The 15,188-nt window shown below is 39.3% G+C and overlaps 1 pseudogene; it reads left to right on the top strand.

Annotated features, from left to right (window-relative positions):
- The first annotated feature begins 6,304 nt into the window (after positions 1-6,304).
- LOC115296547 lies at positions 6,305-6,661 on the top strand (annotated as a pseudogene).
- The last annotated feature ends 8,527 nt before the right edge of the window (positions 6,662-15,188 follow it).

The following is a 15,188-nucleotide window of genomic DNA, read 5'->3' as shown; positions in this document are numbered from 1 at the left end:
TGTAAAGAGCCTGAGCACGTACGGTTCTGGGTGGTGGCTTTTATACCTCTTCGAAACCATAGCAACCAAACTTCTTCGCTGCCAGGATTTGGGGAGCAGCACATAGTCTCCAAAGTGGCCCTTTTAGTCCAACTACTGCTATTTCCCTTTGAGGTTTGCTGTAAAGATTTTGACCGGCTCCTTACTCCCCCTTCACCTCTTGTGTACACTCTACCAATGCTCTCTCCTCGCGCTGCCCGTACGTACCCCTTTCGATGCCTGGGACCGCGCACCTCTCTCGCCTCCGTGACTCAAAGTAGAATGACTTCTCCCGGCTGTCTACGAGAAGTCTCTGTGCCTGTCAGAAGGCTTAATGACAAACATCTTCTTGGTCCCCGCTCCCCCTCCCACCCCATGCCCCCGAGGTCCTTGAACTATCAACCCAAGCAGGAGGAAGTTGGGTTTTAGATCTGGTGGGCGCCGAACCTGAGGTCTCTGACTCTAAGGTTGGAGAAAGGAGCCTGGGGAGAAGTCCTGGCTAGGCAGCCGCCAGTCTAAATTCCCTGGAGGACTGTTTCTTGGGCCCCCGGTGGGGAGGGGCACCTAAGACCTGGAGCCATCCCCGGGCTCTGCTTCCGGGAGGAGCCTCCGGCCAGGAGCGCTACTGGCTTCCCCTGCTTCTAAGCAGAAACGATTAGCTTCTGCAAACAATCTCTGATTTCTGCTCCTCTGGGTCGGATAAGTCAACATCTATTCAATACCATTGCTATTTTATCCTCGGCCCTACAATATTAACTAGAGCAGAGACTTAGCAAGTTGCCCCCAGAGGAAGTTGGCGAGCAGCGATTCGCGAGGTTTAAGTGAGGCTGAGCCGGAACAGGCCGTGTGCTGATCCTGGAGACAATTTTCAAACGGGTTGTACGAGGAAGGGGCCAGGTGAGATCCCGGGGCTCTGCTGGGTCCTTCAGCAGCCCTGATCTCCAGCGGCACTCGGATCTGTAATTTCGAAGGCCCAGAAGTAGGGAGGCTCTGCCTACCCGGGGAACTAACTGTCTTGGCTGGAGAGGAGCCTTTGTCCTTTGGTTGCTTCTTTCCCTGCAGCCCTCCCTCCAACGCTACCCTCCTCGCCCCCCACCAACCTCCATAAAATTAAGCCCTCGCTGGAGTCTGCCTCAGCTTTGCCACCCTCCAGGCTGTGGGGCTAGCGCCTGATTCAGCCTAGTCCTGGAATACATAGGAACAGTCCTGCCAAGCCCCACCTGGCTCTCGTGCAAAACTACCACTGGTTCTTGGACACCAGCTCGGAGTCTCCTTACCTCCTACATGCCTACTGTGCACGCCCTGGTTTGGTTTCGGAGACTCAGGACTTAGAAAGGTTAAGGAGAGATTAGTTAGTGGCAATGGAGTGTCTGTTAGTCATTTAAAGATCCAGGGGGTGGCAGGGAGGCTCCCTAATTAAGTCAACAGCAGCCTTGTTGTACAGAGTAAATAAATAGTCAATGACTCCATTGTGCCTCGTGGAGCGGGCAGCACAGACGCGTGACTGGCTCTGGGCGCCTGGGCTCCAGCTGCTGTGACCTGCAGCCTAATGGGCCCTCGAGGCACAGCCCAGTTTGGGCCAGGCCCGGAAAAAATACCCTATTCAGTCCCATTCCCCCACCGGAGGAATGGAGACAACTTGTCTACTGGCCAAAGACACTGTCCTTGTCATCATACAATCAGGCCTCACCACTTCCAGGAGGGAGGAGCAAAAGGCTGCTCACGGAACAGATTCCATCGCAAATCCCTGGGTGAAGGCAACCCGCTCTGTTTTGTTACTGCTCTGAGAGAATAGAACAGGGAGTGTGTCTCATTTGACTTTAAGTGTTCAGCATAGGGTTTGGCATGCAGTGGGTACTGAATGAAAAAATGAGATTACTGGCTCAACCTTCCACATTCCACACTGTTGTCCCCAGCCACCTTTCACTGGAGAAAAGGGAGACTTCAAACAACTTCCTCTAAGTGCTATGCGTATTCTTAGAACCCTGCCATAAATTTTTTTCCAGAGCAACGAGGACACATTTATAGAGAAAGAAATAACAGGCTCTAGCAAGGGCTCGGAGGGGCAGGGGGAGAGAGCTAGGAGAATGAAACAAATCAAAATTATGCATGTTGTGACAAATTCATTTCCTCAATAACAAAATGTTATCTGAATTCTAATGAGAAAAATGGAATAACAAGGGAGCACTAGACTACACACACCCATTAACCCTTCAAAGTAAAATTCTTCAACACCATAAAGAGACATTTTCCAGGATTTATTTCAGGGTATCCCAAGTTCCTTTAGGGTCAGTGGTGAAGCTTTTTCTTCTTGATTCCCAGTCATCCTCAAGAATTAATCTTCTGTCTCTGAGGAGGTCACTGAGTTCCTCAGCTAGAGTCCTATGCAGGAACCACTTCAGTATCTTCCCTTTCTTAGCTTTCCAAGTACTCTTAGAACATTATTAGCAGGTCTACGATTCTGAATCCTGAGGGCCCTGCAGAGACCAACTGTAATTGCCAAATTAACTACAGGTTTTGTTTGCTTGTATGTTTTGGTCTTCCTTGTTCATTTTGTTTTTCATTTTTTTAATGTTTATTTTTGAGAGAGAGAGATATAGAGAGGTGAGCAGAGGAGGAGTAGAAAGAGAGGGAGACAAACTAAACTCACAAACCAGGAGATGATCACCAGAGCTGAAGTCAGATGCTTAACCTACTGAACCACCCAGGTGCCCCTTGGTCTGCCTTGTTTGTATTGAATTGGAATCGGAAAGTATTACTTTGGATCATTTAGTCCTAAGCCTTCAGTTTACAAGCCACACAACACAAGGTCAAAGAAGAGGAGTGACTTGCTCAGGGTGTGGAAGAGCTGAGACTGCCTTCTAGCTGTGCGGAGCAGCACTAGGCTGTCTCCTCTTTCAACGCTTAGAATCATATACAGTTGAGACTAAAAGAGACTTCAAGGACTTCTACTCTATTTCAGGGTCACAGAACTTTCTCTAATCTGAAAAAAAAATGTACATATGTTTACTTGGCCTTGAGATTTTTCATACAACAATAGATATGCATATCCCCAGCCTCCACATCCCAGGCTAAAAGCCTCCAATCTAGACCAACAACATCATTTTATAGCCGATAAACTCTAAACAGCAACAACAGCAACAACAAAAACCTTAGAATTGGAGTAAATTAAGGACAATTCCAGGATACTAGGCATCCTGATTCCCACCTGTCCCCATTCCCTCAAGTCTTCTTAGCTGTAATTGGACATAAATTATACTGAGGTATTAATAACTCATAATGATTTAATGGATTTTTATCTCAGAATAATTAATATCTGACCTTGAAGAATGGAATCTATTATTCATTTCTGAAACCTCTCAATATATTTACTGAGTACATACTATCTGTCAGACACTGCTCTAGTGCTAGCAAAATGGCAGTAAATAAACAAAACCCCTGCCCTCATTGAAGGCAATTTAATGGCAGGAAGATAGACAACAAACAAATACACAAGCAAATATATAAGATGTCAGATAAGAGTGTTAAAGAGAAAAAGCAAAGTGAGCAGAATAGAGCATGTTGGGAAGACAGGAATGGGGGAAGGTGTTATGTTACACAGGGTGGTCAAGGAAGGTCTCCCTGATTAGCTGACATTTGAGTAGAACTCTGAAGGAAGTAAGAAAGAGATCCATGTAACTAGTTGAAAGAAGAAGAGGAAAGATCAAGTGTCAAGGTCCTATGGTTGGAACAAGTGTAAAATCCCTAAGGAAGATCAATGAAGCCAATTCCTAGAGATAAGATATGAGAATGATAGAAAATCCAGTAAGAAAGGAACAGAGGATCGGGTCCCAGAGGATTTTGGATTTTTCTGTAAAAACAACACAGAAGCTTTGGGAGGGGTTTGACCAGAGATGTATTATCTGACATAAATGTAACAAAATATCTCTGGCTGTTCTATTAAGATTGGCTAAGATTTAGGAAAACTGCTAAAACAAACCAGAGAAGATCCAACTGTGGATAGTAGTCAGACAGTAGCATGGAGCTGGTAAAAAAAAAAAAAAAGGTGGTCAGATCACAGTTATATTTTCAAGTAAAGCTGAGAGAATTTGATGATATATCAAATAAGGAATGACTCTAAGGTTTGGGGCCTGAGTAAATGCAGAATGGAATTACTATTTATTGAGATGAGAAAGACTATATAAGAACAAGTTTGAAGGATATTGGATGAATAATGCATGAGAATTTGGACATAGTAGGTTTCTGACATGCATTAGATATCTAGATAGGCCAAATAGGCAGTTGCTATACAATAAATGTGGAATTCGAAGGAGAACTATACATTGGGATTCATCAGGTCATAGAGTTATGAGACAAAAAAGATCATCCAGGGGGTAAATATAGACAGAGAAATGAGGAGTTCTCAAGATTGAGCACTGAGACATTCCAAAGGATAGACATTGAGGAGATGAGAAAGAAACAGCAAAGGAGACAGAGAAGTAACAGCCACTGAGGTAGAGGAGAACCAAGATTTTTCCCAGAAGCCTAGTGAAGAAAGTAATCCCCCTAGTAAGTGGCTTCTCAGCTATGCTAAATGCTGCTGATAGGTGAGATGAGTGAGCAGTAAGAATTGGCCACTAATTTAATGGCATGGAGAGCCCCAGAGAGCTTGATGAGTGTGTGTTCTAGTGGTAAAGATTAAAGCATGCTTGAAATAAGTTCAGGAGAGAATAGGAGGAAAGGAATTGAAGATGGAGAATAAAACCATTTTTCCTCCAAGGAATTTTGTTCTTAAGTAGAGAAGAGAAACAGGGCCGTATCTAAAGGACAAGGTGAAGTTAAGGGATTTAATTTTTAAACAAGAAGATAGTATAGAACTTTAGTATTCTCTGATGGAAGTAAATCAACTAGTGTTGGAAAAGAAATGAATGGTTGCCCCTAACTAGTTATGTGAAGATAGGATCAAGTAGACAATCACCAGGGTTAGCCTTGAATAGCGGGGTCCATTAATTCAAGTAATAGGAGGAATTGGTAATAGTTAAATTGGTGTTGTAAGTGGTGTTGAGGGCCTACTTCTTCTATATGAGCTCCAAAAGGCTGGGCTGCCTTGCTCCATAGATACCTTCCTGACTATTCTCTGGTTCCTATCACCCTAAGTCTCAGAAAGATGCCTGCTTGCTTGGTCCCGCCCAACAGCTTACATACTGAAATTTTCCATTGCCTAATGGAAAGGAAGTAGAAAACGGGAAGTGGAATAGGATGTGAGGTCCTCTTGTTATTCTTTGCATTTTATTTATGAAATAATAATAAACAAACATAAGCTGAGGGTCTTAGAAAAGAGAGAACATATTAGATCTTTAGGGAGAAGAGAGAAAAATGTGAATTTTTAAAAAAATATTTATTTATTTTGAGAGAGAGAAATAGAGTAGAGTGGGGGAAGGCCAGAGAGAAAAGGAGAAAGAGAGAACCATAAGCAGACTACACACTGACAGAACAGAGCCCAATATGGGTCTCAAACTCACAAACTTTGAGACATGACCTGAGTCTGAGACCAAACCAAGAGTCTGATGCTTAACTAACTAACCCACCCAGGCACCATAAGAAAGTAGAAAATTTTATTTAGAAGAATCGAAGAATGAAATGATAATGAAATCTAGTTGAATGCTTGGCCTACAATCAAAGCCACTTGAAATTAACGATCAATACTCTAACTAGTGATCATTTACTCTTCCTTTTTTTAAGTTTTATTTTTATTTAAGTGATCTCCACACCCAATGTTGGGCTCAAACTCATGACCCTGAGAGAAAGAGTCTCATGCTCTTCTGACTTAGCCAGCTGGGCACCCTTCATGTACATCTCTTTAGCCATGTCTAGTGTACAAGTGCAGGTTTGGAGTAGGTTAAAAGTTGCATTTAAGAAAGGTTGAGGTTTTGCCAGTCTAGTGTGATGAAGAGATAGGGAAATAATGGAGTTAAATGTGTATACAAGGTTGTTCTTATGTTGATAAACCCTGGAAAGCAAGAATAAAGTGAGGATACAAAGAATCAAGAAGGGATTTAAAAAGCTGTTAGAATTAGTGGGGTCACTCTTTGGTACAAGTTTTGATATATAGGCTGGGGTAATGAAGAGAGTGAATGACTTGAAAAGGTAGGATGTCATGTTTTAAGAGTTGTTAGTGATACTTGAATTTAAAATTATAAAGATATAGCTTTTGACAATGATAAAGCCTAGGACCTCATTTTTAAAGTAGCCACTAGCCACACATGTCTATTTAAATTTAAATTCGAATTAATTAAAATTAGCTGTCATGGTGGGTTTGTTGAAGAAAACCACTGGCCTTGTGTGATTGGCTATATGTGAGAGTCCACATAAGAGGCTTAGAATATTGTAAACAAAGATTCTTGTTGATCTTGAGCAAATTCCTAAAAATGTAGCATATAGAAAGTATACAGTACAGATTACAAATGAAAAGCTGGATATGGTTAAAGCAGAACCAGATGTTTAAAAGAAATTTTAGAAGACTAACTTCAGGGTGGGCTACTAGAAGAGGTGATTCTTCTGGCTGAAAATGAACTAAATCTGGCAAGACAAAATGATACAGTGGGAATCATGGGAGCCTTTAGCAAAAGAGCCTCCTGCCATCCAATGGAAATGGCCAATATAATTATTATGAAATGAATAGTGTGTTGATGTGAAACTGATGTAATTATTCTGTTATATTAAAAAAAATAAAATCTAATTCCTCAGTCACATCAGCCACTTTTCTAATGATCGATAACCACATATGTCTGATGGCTACCGTATTGGGCAGTGCAGATACAGAATATTTTTGCCATTATAAGAAGTTTTGGTAGGACAGTTCTGGAGGAAGTGTGGGAGTAGGTGATGGAGATAGGTAGAGGAAAAGATGATTAGAGGAGTGAAGGTCAAGGGAGAAAGGCTATGATATTTGAAGTACCATTGATTTGGATATTGAAATCATCAATAATGATCACAGGAATAGTTCTGATGAGACTGACAATGAGAAGCCTAGGTCTTCAAGGAACGGGCTGGGAGTGGTGACCCAGAAACAGAGAAAAAGCTAACAGGTGGTAAAGTCTGTTGGCATAAACTTTAAAGTCCAAGGGTTTTAGGAAGAAAGAGTGAATATTGTTATGTGGAAGCAGCAAGAATACTTTCTCCATCTCCAGGTCCAGTGGCAATAGTGGTGAAAGAGAGAAATCGCCTTCACAGGGTGCCTGGCTGGCTCAGACAGTTAAGTGTCTGACTTTGGCTCAGGTCATAATCTCATGGTTTGTGGGTTCAAACCCTGCATTGGGCTCTGTGCTGACAGCTCAGAGCCTGGAGCCTCCTTCTGATTCTGTCTCCCTCTTAGTCCTCCACCACTCACACTCTGTGCTCTGTCTCTCAAAAATAAATAAACTCTAAACTTTTTTAAAAAAGCAATAGCCATCACATGAGAGGTCTGCAATTCTCTGAAGGAAAAATTCAGAGAAGCTGGTAACAAACGAAAAGTTCACAGGGATAGAGTGGAAGGGTTTTTATTTGGGAACATACATAGCAATTTGGAGATGAGAAGTGATATGGGACGACTTTTTGTAAGGGCTGATATAAATAGAGATGAAAGGTAAATTGGGATGAAGCCTAATGGTCCCCAACGCATATTGTGGTACCATGGCTGTGTTATTTGTGGGGTAGATGAGTGGGATTTTTATAGGATCATCTTTTTACTTTTGCCTATGAAGGTGTGGGTCAGGGAAGGTCTTATCAAATTCATAATTCCCATTTTAAGGATGATAAGAAAATACAGAAAGAAGTCAAGTGACTTGCCTATGGGCACCCAGCTAGCAAATGCAAAACTAGGATTCCAACCTTTGTAGTTTATTGTTTTTGCAAGTACATCAAAAGAGGCAGGTAGAATACAATAGAATCTGTCCCAGCTCTCTGCCTCTTATCCCAAAGGGTTTCAGATGTTGCTGTAAACTGTGAGGGATAAAGCCCTACAGATCAGGCTGGGAGATCACGCACAGATCATGCACAGCGCTGGAGAACATGGAACAACTAGGATTGAGCAGATTTGCTCCCTCAGCAAACCCCTGAGAAAAGCCTTTGTCTGGAGCCAGAAATCAGAAACAGCTGCTTCTCAGTGGGGACACCAGCTTAAAAGCAAGCTGAAGGCTCTTCCTCTCAGACTTTATCAGAGTCCAAGGAAAACCCCAGAACTTGATCTGATCCCTTAAGAGTGTTCTCAACAGAACCTAAAGGATATTCTTCACCAAGAGCTCATTTCTTGTAATAAATAAAACTAAAGACAAAAACTTCAAGTAATGACCCTTCATCCGTAATGATAATATCTTCCCAGTTATTCCCTGCATGGGAGAATCTATACCTGCTAGCTATATTCTATGTGTGCTCTCCAGCAGTGCCTTCCAAAATGGGAAATGGAGATTATTTCTAAGAATATTGTGTTCATGGGCTGTTTTAATCAATGAGAAGATAAGAGTTAACTTGTACACGTCACAGGATTCAAGCAAACTTTGTAAACTGGTTCAGAATGTCAAATAGGGCTTTATAGTTATTTTGTTTAATTCAGCCTAGAATCATTCTGATTGATTCACTTCATCATAAAAGAAGTTGTTGGATACAGAATTAGGGCTGTTTCCTTAATGGGCCCTGCCTAGAGAAGTCATCTGTGCTGTAGAAAGCTGTTATGGAGAACCTTTAGAAACTGACCAGGGTGCCAATAGATTTTTCCTTTTTTCCTTTAAAGTGGTGATTCTAATTAGCAAAGTTTTCAAATTTATTATTGCAGGATTTCAAATTTCTTAAAGCTTCAAGGGCTGACATTCATTAGGGATATGGACACTGCTGATCACCTACCTTCTCCATTCCTTCCTACTAAAGGATAACATGGGCTGTTGGAGCACAGCTGTCATGACCTTGTTTGCATGAGCGCTGCCGGAGAGCACACACACAGGTAATAGAATTCAGTTACGGTTTTTAATTCTGTAAATTAATGGATGAGGCAATAAGTTTAAGATGTAAAGGAAATGAAAGGAGAGGAAGCTAGAATCGAAATGCAGGCCCATATTCTGTATCCTAAAGGAAAGCATGAGAATCGATAAATCAACTTTTATTTTGCAATCCGTTGTTCTGACAAACTTTTAATATATAACTGATTTAATCTGCTGCCTGATCAGTGTCCCTTTGTAAACATATGTTAAATCTGAGTGCAAAGAGATGAACAACAGCAATGCATCACTTAACTGCATCAACATTTTATGTAGTTGATCATGTAAAAATCAGCAGCAGATTTGGCCTTCTCTGTGGACTGTAGGGACTAAAGGTCTGTTGACCACATTTCTACTTTACAAACAGGGCTACCCAACCAAGACTTGTTTACAAACTGGAAATGTGGTCAAACACACTGTCCTTGATATTTTATTTGGTCTTCTAGGCTGACAAATTGATAACACTGGAGTTATTTCAACAAACTAGATACATATGTAATTAGGAAAACAGAAGAAAAGAAGCCGTGATATGAAAATTAATGATATATGATAATTAGAAATTGTTATTTTGGTGGGCAAAACAGAACAAATGTAATAATTTCCATATTTTCCAATATTTACCCCTTACATTATTTTATTTAATTAATTTTTTAAATTTTTTAAATGTTTATTTTTGAGAGAGAGAGACAGAGAGTGGGGAAGGGCAGAGAGAGAGAGGAAGATGCAGAATCTGAAGCAGACTCCAGGCTCTGAGGTGTCAGCAATGAGTCCAATGTGGGGCTCGAACTTATGAGCCATGAGATCATGACCTGAGCCAAAGTCAGATGCTTAACTGACTGAGCCACCCAGGTACCCCTAATATTTACTCATTTAAAGCAAGACATAAGTTTCTTATTTATATGCACTTCATTATATTTATAACACTATAAGAAGGGAATTGGGAATTAAGATCCAATTTTCAGGAGCCAGAATTTTGGAAATCAGTCTCAATTACATCAGGGTGAATTTAGGATTTGCAGATATTTTTCACTTATTTATTCTTATACTTATAATAACTATTACAGAGAGTCAAGGTATATATCCTCCTCACTTCATAAATGAAGAACAAGAGTAACTTTATGGCACAGCAAAATCAACCTTACACTAAGAGTTCCACCAACTGAATTTATATTTATATATAATGTCTTTGGTAATTCAGTTAACACCTATAAGCTTCTGTTTTCTCATTTGTAAAATTAGGAGCAGGAATTTATTTTGAATCTAAGAGGTCCTTGCAGTTAAAACAAACAAACAAACAAACAAATAGTAGTTTTTTGACAGAACCAGGATCTCATTAAAGTCACTGGTGGAACAAGGACAGTAGTCAGGCTTCGAAACTATTATCCAGATGATGAAACATATCTGAAATCAAAAGCTGAGATGCAGAAGATGTATAGTTGTCTGCTTTTTCCCTTTATTTAGAGTCATAAGAAACATGCAAAACTTATAATATAACTTGAAAATATATCTTCCTACCAAAAAAAGAATAATTTTGTTCACTTAGCAAAAACCACTAAAAATACTAATCTGATCATTTTATGCCTAAAGTTAAAATTATACAGGAAATGATAATGATAAAAAAATTTATAAATATCACACTGATTAAACTCACCCATTATTTCGACCCAAGCAACTAAACATTTGTAAGGAATATTATACAACTGAATACACTGGGTTGAATGGTATTCTTCCCTAAAATTCATGTCCATATAGAACCTGTGAATGTGATTTCATGAGTAATGAGACTCTTTGTAGGTGCAATCAAATTAAGATAAAGTCATACTGGCTTAGAATAGGCCCTAAATTCAAAATGGATGATGTCTTAGAAGAAAAGGGAAATTTGGACACAGACACACACAGAGGGAGGTAGGCCATGTGAAGATGGAGACGGAGATAGAAGCGACACATCTACAAACCAAGGAACACTAAGGGGTGTCAGCAACCACCAGAGGCTAAGCAAAAGGCATGAGACCATTTCTCCTGCAGAAATCGTAGAAGGAACCAACACTGCCAATACTTTCATTTTCGATTTCTGACCTCCAGAACTCTTAGAAAAATAATTTTTGTTGTTTTAAGCCACCCATGTTGTAGTACTTTGTTACGGTAGACCTAGGAAACTAACACATGGACAGTCTAACCAAGCAATATTAATAACTACGCATTTCAATTGAACTCTCAACCCAGACATGCATTTTTTCTCTCTGACTCTTCTATAAAATTATTTCACATCTCCTGCCTTTCCCTCAAAACCCTCGTCACAGCTTATAGTATGGTTCATTCCTATTCAATATAAAAGAAGACTCCAGATAGGAATTCTGTCATCACCCATCAGCAAATATACTCTGCTGTGGCCACCTCCTTCCATATTACACCATATCCTAGATCGTCCAAATGATGGCGTGATCCCACTTTTTCTTTTGAAGGGCGTTATGTGATTTGTGTCCTGGGTTCTGCACCTGCATATGTTCTCAAGCATTCTGATCCTGTTGTTAAGCATCTCCTTCTTAGAAAAACAAAAGAAAGAACTTTCCATCCCATGTGTCTCTTCAGTTCCAGTCCCATTTCTTCACTTACCTTCAAAGCAAAAGTTCTTGAGTAACCTGAGCTTGTTTCTACTTCCCTATATCACCTTCGTGACATACGCCCCTTGGGCATCTCTTCCCTCCATTCCATTGGAATTGTTCTTGACAAGATAACCAACCTGCTCCACATTGCTCAGTCCCATGTTCCTGTTTTTTTCTTTATCTTCTTCTCAAGAGCATTTCATACCTGTAGACCAATATCACTTTGTTCAGTATCACTCTTATTATGATGATTCAAAATGCTTTTATTGTTGTTTTTGTTGTCATAATTATTTTCATATTGGCACTACCATGTTTTTCTGCTTCTCTTTTCCAGTCTCCTTTATGAGATCTCCCTTGTCTTGCTGATTTCTCAATGTTGTAGTGATCCAGTTTTAGATCTTCTCTCATACTTCCAAGTAAATTAATCCAATGCCATGACTTTAAAACACCATCTATATGCTTAAGACCTAATATATTTTATCTCCAATTCTTAGTTCTCTCATAAGCTCTAGACTCTTATACATAATTCCACTTGAATGTCTAACAAGACCATGTCCCAAATAGAACTACAAATCTACATGAAACCTTTAATTTTCAGTCTATCCCATATTATAAATAGCAGCAACATCTATTCCATTGTTCAAGTCAAAGCCATGAGTCATTCATGATTCTCCTCTTTCTCCACCACCACACCCATTGAAAATTCATTGTCAAGTCCTATTAGCTCTCCTAAAATATATATCCAAAATCTATCCATCTCATCATGTTCATTGCTATGATCTTGACCCAAGCCACTATCATCTGTCATCTAGCCCACTGCCATAACAGAATAAATTGTATCTTTGCTTTCTGCTCTTCTACCCTACAATTTACTCCCCACATAGTGTGAAAGTCACCTTACACGGCATCTCCCTGCTTCATATTCTCTGATACCAGCTCCATTCAATGAAGTTTATCATACTCAACTCCTTACCATGGTCCTACAGAGCCTACTCATCTAACTTTATTTCCTATCAAGTTCAGCCTCTGTCACAATGGCCCCATTGTAAAAAAAAATTGCTTGTGTTTCCCTTTTTTCTTAAATACGCAGTGTTTCTTTAGCCCTCATGGTCTTTGCATTCATTTGCTCCCTTTGCCACACTTCTTGTTCCTTCTTCCCAGAGCTCTCTTGCCCTAGATCTACATGTGGTTGAACTATTCTCATCTTTCAGGTCTTACTTCAGTTATTGCCTTCTCCAAGATGGCTTTCCTAAACCATCAAACCCCTCCTATGGTCCATCATGTTTCCCTGTATGTATCAGTATCTGATTCACTGTAATATAAGCCTTATAAAAATAGAGACCATGATTTCTTATTTATCACTCTGTTCCCAGGGCCTGACATAGATTAAGTAGACAACAAACATTTGTTCATGAAGTCTTATTATCTCACAAGTACTATGCAAAATACAACTGATTTAGTCACAGAGATATTACAATTTCTTACATGTAAAACATATTTATCTCATATTTTTCATGTCATATATAATATAAATTATGAATTATGTCCATTCATAAATGCAAGTTAAATATTATAACAATTATTCTACAAACTTATAAGCTTCAAACTTTTCTTATTTTCTTCCACAAATAGAATTTCACAATTAGATACAAGGAATACAATGATCAGTGCAGACAACCAATTTTCAGAGGTAAGCCTCTGTTGTTTTTCTGTCATTGGGCAGCCATTCTAGAAGACATCAATTCCATCTGATTGTGCTCAAAAGAACCAAAGCTTTTAGTTCATATACTAATAGTACATTGGCCTTTTTACTGTCACCAAGACAAAATTATTGGGGATATTCACTGTATTCTAATTATTTCTCCCCTTTCCCAAGATTACTTGTTTGTGATTGTTTAAGGCTCCATTAGGTGCTCTATTTTCACCTTTCTCCTATAATATCTGATGGGAGCATAGAAAAGAGAAAACTATGTGGTGTTGTTTTTTTTCCGGGTCCTTGCACTCCTTTGCAGATTGAAGAAGGAACAAATCTTTATTGAAAACTGTTATATGTAGACACTCTGTTGGGTGTTTTGCATAGTTTACTTCATTAAATTCTGCTAAAACAATCCTTCAGGGAAGGTGTGAAGATTAGATGTAGTCTTCAGATGTTAGGCCAACTCAGTGATTGTTGTGCCTATTTGCTGCTTACTTCCAAAGTACACACTCTTTTCACTCCCATCTCAGAGAACAACTATGATAATAAAGAAGTATCATTTTTAAAGTGACATGTGTTAGGTCAGACAGGAGGCCTTCTCCTGGGTGAGTATATGCTTGGTTTCACATCAGCACCATCAAGGAATTTTTAAAACAGTGTTCCCCTATTTTCTATAAAGGTAGTTATATTCCGGGAGGACAACTCTGAAACATTTTGAAAGTAAACTAATTTTCATGGTCTTATGTCACCATATTGTTGAACTATCCCCTTTACATGTCAGTTTTCTTGTACTTTTTAATACAGACAACAACAACAAGAACAACAACAAAAAGTAGGGGTTTTTGTTGTTTCTTTTTGTCTGTTGAAATACCTTTTAAACAGAAAAGAATCCTAACTTCCAACTCCATTGACCCTATGTAAACTCTTCAATTTCAAAACTGACTTTAAGTCTGGCAGTTTCTATTGTTTGCATTAACAAGGTGAAGGAAATCTAAGATTAGACCTCCGAATGTGGGAAAGGAAGATGTAATTGACAGAGAACAGAAGATGTGTTCCCCAACTCACTTAAACTGCAAAATAAGGACTACCTCACCTTGGGTAAAATTTTTTCTGAAGATTGGAGCATATTGATGAAAAAACATTCTAAGACTATGGTGAGTATTCTTCTATAGTAATGATATTAATTAATTTATATAGATCTTGTGTACTGTTTAATGCAGAATTGGAACACATGATCTGAATATTCAACAAAATAATTGAAATCAGATACTTTCAAGAAAATTTTACTTATGTTTACAGATGAATGCATGTTTTCTAATTAGAAAATATACATAAATGGGCATATTTCATAATGATAACATTTCATAATAGGGTCCTTGTTTACAAGTATGTAATTTCTGCATTTACTTTGTAGCCCCTTCTATCTCCCTTAAGAGTACACAGACATACAGTGATTTTTGTCTTTGTCAAAGAAAGTGCTACAATTTCTAAAGCTGCCCATTGAGTGTTTCTGAGCCATAGCCAAGAGCTATTGCAAAATGAGGACAGATTTCTTTTCTCCCTGGGGACAGACAGCATGATGCTTTCTCAGCCCTGCATTCTAAGCCTTTCTCCCTCAGATCTTGTCCAATCCCAGGCGCAAAAAGACACTTCTTTCACTATTAAAATGCTGACAGCAATCAAGGTGGGAGTGAGTCTATTTTTTATTCATTTCATGTTAAATTAAATCATCTGTAATTCTGTAACCATGAATTTAGCCATTCACTGTAAGAGGAACAAAAGAGATTTCAACCACTCCATTGGAAAAGAAACAACTACCAAATTGTTCTCAGATATAGGTCAGAAACAGGTCATTGTGAACGAAGTTAAACATAATTATGA

The sequence above is a fragment of the Suricata suricatta genome, chromosome 7 (genome assembly GCF_006229205.1).
Source record: "Suricata suricatta isolate VVHF042 chromosome 7, meerkat_22Aug2017_6uvM2_HiC, whole genome shotgun sequence".
NCBI classification, from domain to species: Eukaryota; Metazoa; Chordata; class Mammalia; order Carnivora; family Herpestidae; genus Suricata; species Suricata suricatta.
The sequence above is the reverse complement of the archived record's forward strand: the minus strand, read 5'-3'. Positions and strand labels throughout refer to the sequence as shown.